Source organism: Pteropus alecto, unplaced genomic scaffold (assembly GCF_000325575.1).
Source record: "Pteropus alecto unplaced genomic scaffold, ASM32557v1 scaffold25, whole genome shotgun sequence".
NCBI classification, from domain to species: domain Eukaryota; kingdom Metazoa; phylum Chordata; class Mammalia; order Chiroptera; family Pteropodidae; genus Pteropus; species Pteropus alecto.
This window is the reverse complement of record NW_006441955.1, coordinates 7155990-7164000: the sequence shown is the minus strand read 5'-3', so window position 1 is coordinate 7164000 and position 8011 is coordinate 7155990.

Sequence of the window (8011 nt, the reverse complement as noted above, 5' to 3'; positions counted from 1 at the left end):
TGAATAATGCCCTCGACGACTACGTGATGGTTGAATGACAGATGAAACAACAATAATTATCTCTGTTATACAGATGAGGAAACTGAAGTTCAAAGCAAGTAGAATATCTGTCCAAGGTTATGTGGCTTGCGGGTGGCAAGGTCAAGACTCAAACCTGGTCTTTCTGGCTCTTGACATCACGCTCGGCTGCTGGCAGGAGAACCTCTATAGGCACCAGCCTCACAACAACCTGAAAAAGAGGCACAGCATTCTGTCTCAAACAGGGGCCCTGACTGGCTTCCTCTTAGTGTTGGAAGGAGCCTTGGAGGTGGGAGTCCTGCAGGAGGACCGGGTATGTGGACTCAGCTGGAAGCCGTGACAAGTGTGCAGAGTGTAGAAAGATTCATCCCAGCAAGGTTCCCCTCACAGAGGAGCCTTAGGCTTGGATAGCCAAACCATTCACACATGTTTGGAAGTCAGTGAAGAGCCTTGCTGGGGGCCAGGAGAAATATCCGTTCTGGGGATTCTGCCAGGCCTGGAGATGAGGCTGCCAGAGGGAGGTCAGGACAGGGGGAGGACAGATGTGTCCAAGGCCCCGCCAGAGGCCATGCTGGCCCTCGTGAGTCAATCCTCTAACCAGAGCCATAACTCCATTCCAAGCTCAGAGCGTTCTGGTTCCCAGATTAGACCATGGAATTCACCCTCCCCCGCAACCTCCAGCCCAGAATCTCAGGGCAAGCAATTCGTGTCAACACGAGGATGCAGCTCTTTGTTTTCTTCTCTCTTGAACACATAAAAATAACACTGCCAGACCCAAATATTCATGTGCATTCTCAAGAAGCTGGGCTCAAACATATTTGCATGTCAGGACCAAAGCAATCCCACATGTGGCTGTGGAAACGGTGTGTCCTCTACGTGGCAAGCGACTGCCTCCTCCAATCTCAGGGATGTTAATAGAAGGAAGAAGGAAGCACATGTGCATCCCTTACCATGTCTTTAAATTGATCTTCTCATTAATTTACAATCTTAATTTTGCAGATGAAAAACCTAAAGCTCAGAGAAATGTGAATAGTTCAAAGTCATTCATTCACTCAACAAACGTTTATCATTTCCAATATGTGCTCAGTGTGGATTTTAGTAGAGAAAAACCTTTTTTTCTGCTATAGAAAAAGATTTCACTAATGGATTCCCTCGTGTTTTTCACGCAACGTTTCCCAAAATGCATCAGGTAAAGACTAAATCTATGAGAGATAAATAGGCATTTGGGAAAAATGAGTTCTATGCACAAATTAGCCTGGAAATCACTGATTAAACAATCAGTTACTTAGAAAACCACTGATTAAAGAAATTAAATAATGCAGGAGTTTTTAAAGCTTTTAATTGATGAAAGTGTATTTGACTCTCCCAACAGAGTATAAAGTATACAATATTTTCCCACACTTATGAGTTAAAGTTCTAAGAAAAACTGTTTTAAAGTGCTTCTCCAGGACAATAGGTTGAATCATTTGAAATTGCTAACATTCAACTCTTTTTGTAGCTACAAAACAGCAATTCCATGTGATTGAATCTAATATGTATAGTAGAAGTTTTTTCATGTGTTTCATGCCTCCTTTAGCATATTTCATAATGTGATGTGGCTAATAAGCCCTGAACTCCCTAAAGCAGACTCAATGCGTGTAACCTTTTATGTGTTCGCTGTTAAGACTCGAAACAGCGTGAAGGGGAGGGGGGCAAAATTCATGGTTGTGCTTTCATAGTATGGAGTTGTCATGGGAAGCAGCTGCCTAACCAGAGACTATGGACTATGTTACCTAGTCCTCTTACATCCAGGTGGCTGTGGGATCTAGTTTTCACTATGGGATGTACTAGTGCTACACGTCACTACCAAGCAAAGACAGGTAAGTATCTTCTCCAGCCTCTCTTTTGCCCATCTTCTGGCTAAATACAGAGGACTCCATAGTCCCAGAGGCTAGACGATCCACAGGATGGAAGGGGACTTAGCCCTGATTCGCTACCTAGTAGAAAGCCACTTGCCAACTAAAAATGCCCACATTGAACTACTAGGTGAGGAAGAAAGAAATTGATTGCCTTAAGCCACCAGAGTTGGGTGGGTTTGTTATTGTTGTTGTCTTCACAGGAGAGAGTATTATCATAACTAATACAGTTAAGTTGGGAGCAAGTGGCGAGAGTGGCCATCCAGGACTCTGAAGGTAATGACAGTGCAGAGCAAAAGAAGACCCACGTCAACAAGGCCCACACAACAGAGGGATCTCTGATTAGGATGGCCATACTGGGCTCACATGCTTGGAAGCTGTCTTAGTCAGTTTGGGCTGCTGTAATAAAATGCTGTACTCTGAGGGGCTTATAAGTCACAGATATGTATTTCTCACGGTTCCAGGGGCTGGGAAGTTCAAGATCAAAGTGCCAGGTAAATTAGGTGTCTAGTAAAAGCCCACTTTTTGGTTCATAGACAGCTTTCCTCTGAGTCTCTCTGGGGTCTCCTTTATAAGGGTGCTGAGGGCCTTCATCACCTAATTACTTCCCAAAGGCCTCATCTTCAAATACCACCACACCAAGATTAGGTTTTAACATACGAATGGCTGGGACATAAACATTTGGTCTATAGCAAAAGCCAATGCAATTTGTAGGAAGTATAATTAATATGATTGAAGAGTCGTGCTGATTATAAGGGCTATTATTCAAAACACTAATCATTCTGTTGAGATGTTCCTAGTGCCTTTCTTCCATGCACAACCCCCACTTCCAATCCTATTGATTCTTTATCCTCTGTTCCATGACTCTGTCTCCCCCTTATCACCTCTGCCCTAGACACACTGTCGCCTTCAGATTTCCTGAATGCCAGTCTCACACCAACCCTTCCAAAGCCACACACAGGAGGATTTCAAAGTGATTTTCTTGCAACTGAAAATCTAACCACATCTCTTCTTGTATAAACCCATAAGTGGCTCCCAGAATGCTCAAGTAAGGTCCGAATGCCTCAGCCAGAAAATTGGACAAGTGAGTTTCTATCTTCTGAGCTGAGCTTATTGAGTGAAGTGAGAAGAGGGTGAATTTTGGAGACAGACTACTCTGGGTTTGAGCCGTGACTTCAACATCTCCTACCCGCATGGCCGTGCACGTAGACCTTATACTTTTGATCCTTCATTTCTTCGCCAATAAAATGCAACAGCACCCCAATGCTTTGCATGCGGAATGTGCTCCTTATTAATCGCTTTTCATCTTTTCATATGAATAGAGCTAAAGGCACTAGACATGGAGGAGGGAAGGCTGACTCTTCTGCCAGGCTGACCACAAGCACGGTACTTGGCACAGAATGGGTGCTCTATGCATGCATGCCTTCCGATGGGTCAGTGCTAGAACCCTGACTCCCAGTCAGGCTTCCTTCTGCTCTCATTGCCATACCTAGGTTCAGTTCCAGGCATCAGAAGGTGATTGTTCCAGACAGTGTGCTACATTTTGCTCTCTTTCTGCCATGGAGAATGAGAGCCAAGTTCTGGAAGGGCAGAAGAAACTGCACTCACCTCAAAAGATGTCCCCAAAATATACATCTTTGTCCATCAGAGAAGTAAACGGGGTAGCAATGGTCATGCTAGCCCTGGGGCCTACCAGCAAACTGCCCTCTAAATCAAGCAAGTGAGATCTTACATCCTTTCTGTTGATTTTTGAAAATAAGGCAGAAAGGAAAACATTTACATCACCAAAGCAAACATCTGCTTTGTTTCTGAGGATGAGCCCACAGAGAGAGCTCTCTGGCCATGGGGCCTTCCAGGAGAGGCCAACAGTTTGTAGGCATTTTCCCATGAAGGAAGGGCCAAGTTCCCAGAGATGTCCCCCAGCCATTCAGCCCTCAAGGATAATATTAAGACCCTCTTTGCCCACCTGCTGTTCCTTCTGTGGGCCTGGACAAATCTTATCTCTAAGGTAGCTCATCTCATCACTAATCTCATTTTATGAAATTAGTATCATTTTATTCATTTCAGTCTCAGTTTGAGAGCACTTCACAGTGGCGCCTTTATTCTACCTACATTCTTCAGTGAAAATAAACTATAAGACAAGGGAAATGGCAAGAAGTGGTTCTCATACTCATACAAAATCTTCACAGGAACATTGGTAGCTACATGGAGTGGAAAGCATCCCAGTACCCTTTGTATCACTAAATCATAGAATCATGACATCTCAAAATTCAAAGTAACTGTATTTACCTTGAACTCCTACCAAATAACTCAATAAGTTCCCAAAGTCTTTGTGAGAATTAAATAGATGAAATGTCTCAGATTACTCACTGGAGACCACATTGAAAGATACAATTTATCATGTGTGATAGAAACTATTTTTTGACTAGACCATAGACATTTCCTTCCCACTTTTTTCTATGGTGACATCTATTCTCTCTCTCTTCCCTCTCTCTTTCTCTCCCTTTCCACATCCCTTCCCATCCCCTCCCCACACACCACACACACAGAGGTTTGTGTTCTTCCTGGTCATGTGGCACAGTTCGACTCAATTATGTATATGTAGGAATATACTGGAGGGCTTCTAGGGAAAGATATCTCCCCCTGATAAAGAGTGAGATGCCACTCTGGCATCTTGGACTACCCCTTGGCTTCCTGCCTTTGGAAATAGCCCTTGAGGACCAATGCTGAGGTAGCCCCATTTAAATCATGAGGCAATAAACCTGAAGACAAAAGCCAGTGTTCTGAGGAAAGAGGACCAGAAGGGTAAATGAGGCTGGTTTGGTGTTTTTGTATTTGTTTTTGTTTTTTGGGGGGTAGTTTTTTTTGAGCCACTGAACCAGCCAGACACTACCTACTTTTTAAGCCATTCTTAGTTAGGTGTTCTATTACTGCACTCAAAGTATCTTAACTGAGGCCTCATGCATTATTGACCCATAGTATAATAAATCTTGGGACATCGAGGGACCACGTGGGGAGTAGATGGTTCAGGGGTTAAAAATAAACCTTTACAAAAACTGGAAAATATGTAAGTGAATGTTTAATATTATAAATATATCCCAATGTGAATGCCTCTGTTTGTAAAACAGGAATGATAATATCAACCTCACGGGATTATTCTAAGGATCAGATGAGTTAATACATGCTGAGTAACGTTAAAAGTGCCAGGAACATAGCAAACGCTATCTAATTATAGCTATCATGTTAATCAGTAAAACATAAGTTTTTAAATGAAGAATATGAATCTAGTCAGGACACTGGATTTGGAATCAGAAAACCTGGCTTCTGGACAGATGATTCTCTTTGATCCCGTATCAATGTTTGTGGCTTTTTTAGGACAATGAAATAAATCTCTATAGTCCCCGTGTCAAAGTGTGTTGAAAGATTGATGAATCAGACCAGTTTTGAGTTATCACATGTTACCAATTGAATAATGAAATAAATGTATCGCTGGAAGTCTAAAAAGGTTTAAAAATATGCTTATAAATAAATTGGAATGTTTGATTGTACAACTAAGAAAGAGCCTGGAGGTTTTTAAATAATTTCATTTGTTTTCCTTTCCTAAAACAATAGTTGGACAATAACGAGTATGAGCAGGAAAGGGGAGTAGGCAGTGGACAGGGGTTTGGTGTCTTGTTTTGGGTCTTAACCACTAACCTGTTGATTGTGCCTCTGGGCAGATCCTTTCTCATCTCTAGGCCTCCTCTTCTTCATTTGTAGGTTAAACGAAAGGTCCTGGAGCTAACATAGGACACTACAGTCCTTTTCCAAGCGCCAATCCTCAGCTACGAGACTTGAGACTCAAGAAACAAGTCACTGTCTCTGAGCCCCACCTCTAAAACGGGGATGAAAAACCCGGCAACCTCACAGAAAAGCTCTGAAGGTCAAATGTCAGATCACATGAAAAAATTTATGGCATAGGGTAGACCCTTAATAAATGCTGATTAGAACATAATATATTATCTATCTCAGTTCCAATGTTCTACAGTTCTGTATAGAATGTGGCCTGGAAGATGCAAAGAAACAAAAGAGAGGATGTGTTCTGTGTCTCACAAGACCATGCCCCAGATAAGGTGGCTTGGGCCCCACTAGGAGGCCAGGACTCCCTTATAAGTAATCAAAAGGCTCTTAGCCAACTTTGAGCATGAGAGAAATTTATTAAATTCAGGAGACGGTGAGGGTCCATGAAGACCCCTGGGTTCTGGTGTGAAGAATGTCAGGCAATATATATGGGGGAGGCACAAGCTCTGAGAACGACTTCTGTAGGACATCTTTGGTGCCTGATCATCCATTATCAGAATTCCCACTGTTATGAGGTTAGGTAGGGAAGGAAAGATTGAACACGAAACATTCACTAATGTACTCACTACCTATAAAAGTAACCTCATTCAAAGAGCAACCCCCCCACACACACATACACACACTGTTTGACACTAAAGATTATGACCCACAAAGAAGTAGACAAGATGAGAAGAAGACCTCTCCTTCATAGCCAAATGTGCCACTATAATAATGCAAGGAATATACAATACAAATGGCCTATAAGTAATACTACAATGAAGTCAATGAAAATGATGCTAAAGAACTGCAAGAATCACAGCAGTCAGTGATGAATGATAATCTGGCAGGTAGACTAGTTAGCCATTAAAGACAAGAAAATCAAAAAGGATAATGATAAGATAGTGCTTGGAAGAGAGCATTTCTAATATAAAGTTCAAGAAAAAATTAATGACTTCTATTATATTTACACCAATTGCCCTGCTTTTGATCACACTGCAGAAGTCACAAGTAAACAACACATTTTGTGCTAGCATACAATGCTATCAAGAAAACTACACCAAAGAAACCAACATTTGATTCATTCTTGGTTCCCTGTAAGCCACTTGCATGTCATTGCAATGCAATCTAAATGTTATTAAATATAAGATAGGATAAACATGATGATAATTCTTCAAAATTACCAAAGGTTTTTCAAAAGTTTCCCAACAAACCTTTGCCCTCTTTTACTCTTTGTGATGAAACCATACTCCTTATTTTAAGTTTGCTTATTTTAAGTGACTAATTTCAAACATTTGGACCTCTTTTATATGGTTAGACAGTCAATAGCCTGCCCTACACTGGCTGTGGGATCTGGATCTGGAGGTTAGTGCCTCAGACAGAGGAAACAGCTTGGATCAGGGCCTTGGGCCAGGAAAGTCTTTGATGCACTAGAAGATACAAGGAAATGAATAAAAGGAAGAACGGGACACTGTGAGTGAGAAGGGTCAGCACAGACCTGCTCAGGCAGGTTCATGTTAGGAAGTTAAACTGGGAAGTAACAAAAGGGTTTCAAGCAGATAGTCTTCCCACTTCAGGAGATGGGGAGACGGGAGCAACAGATCTGGAAGGAGATGTTTGTTGTGGGAGGGACAGTTTGAAGTGCTTAGGGACTTCCATGTGGACATATCCAGAAGGCTTTAGATGGAAAGATCTGAAGGTGGTCAGGTCAGAGAGGTATGGCCTGAAGACAAGGGTTCGGGAATTATTGTTTGGAGGACACAGCTAAAACCATGCTTATGGATGCAATTCCCCAAGGAGAACATGCAGATGGGAAGAGAAACCCACGAACAGGAACTCCTGAGAGAGCTGAGAAAGAGACTGCGGCCTGCCCAGTGACTCTGGCTGGACTGTGATTCCCAGATCCCTGAGCAGTAAGGGAAGGAAACGGTGGCTGGGGACACTTTTGTGGCAGTGAAATATTAGTTCTATGCCCTCTCCACGTCAGAAGATTAATGTTATTAATGAGTTTGGTTTATTACATGTTGCCAATTCAGTAATGAAATAAAATCACTAATTCGATCTTTGAGGAAAACTTGAATTGACCAAAATAACCTTCATTCCTGTAGACAAAAGAAAGTTCTCTGATTGTGCAACTGAGTTCAAAGCCAGCCAATATTAAATAATTTCATATGGAACGACCTCACTTTTGCTCTAAATTAAAATATCAAATATTAGATGGCGGAGTTGAGTAAGAAGACAAATAAAAGAGGTGTCAGGAGGCCCAGAACCTAATTATTGCT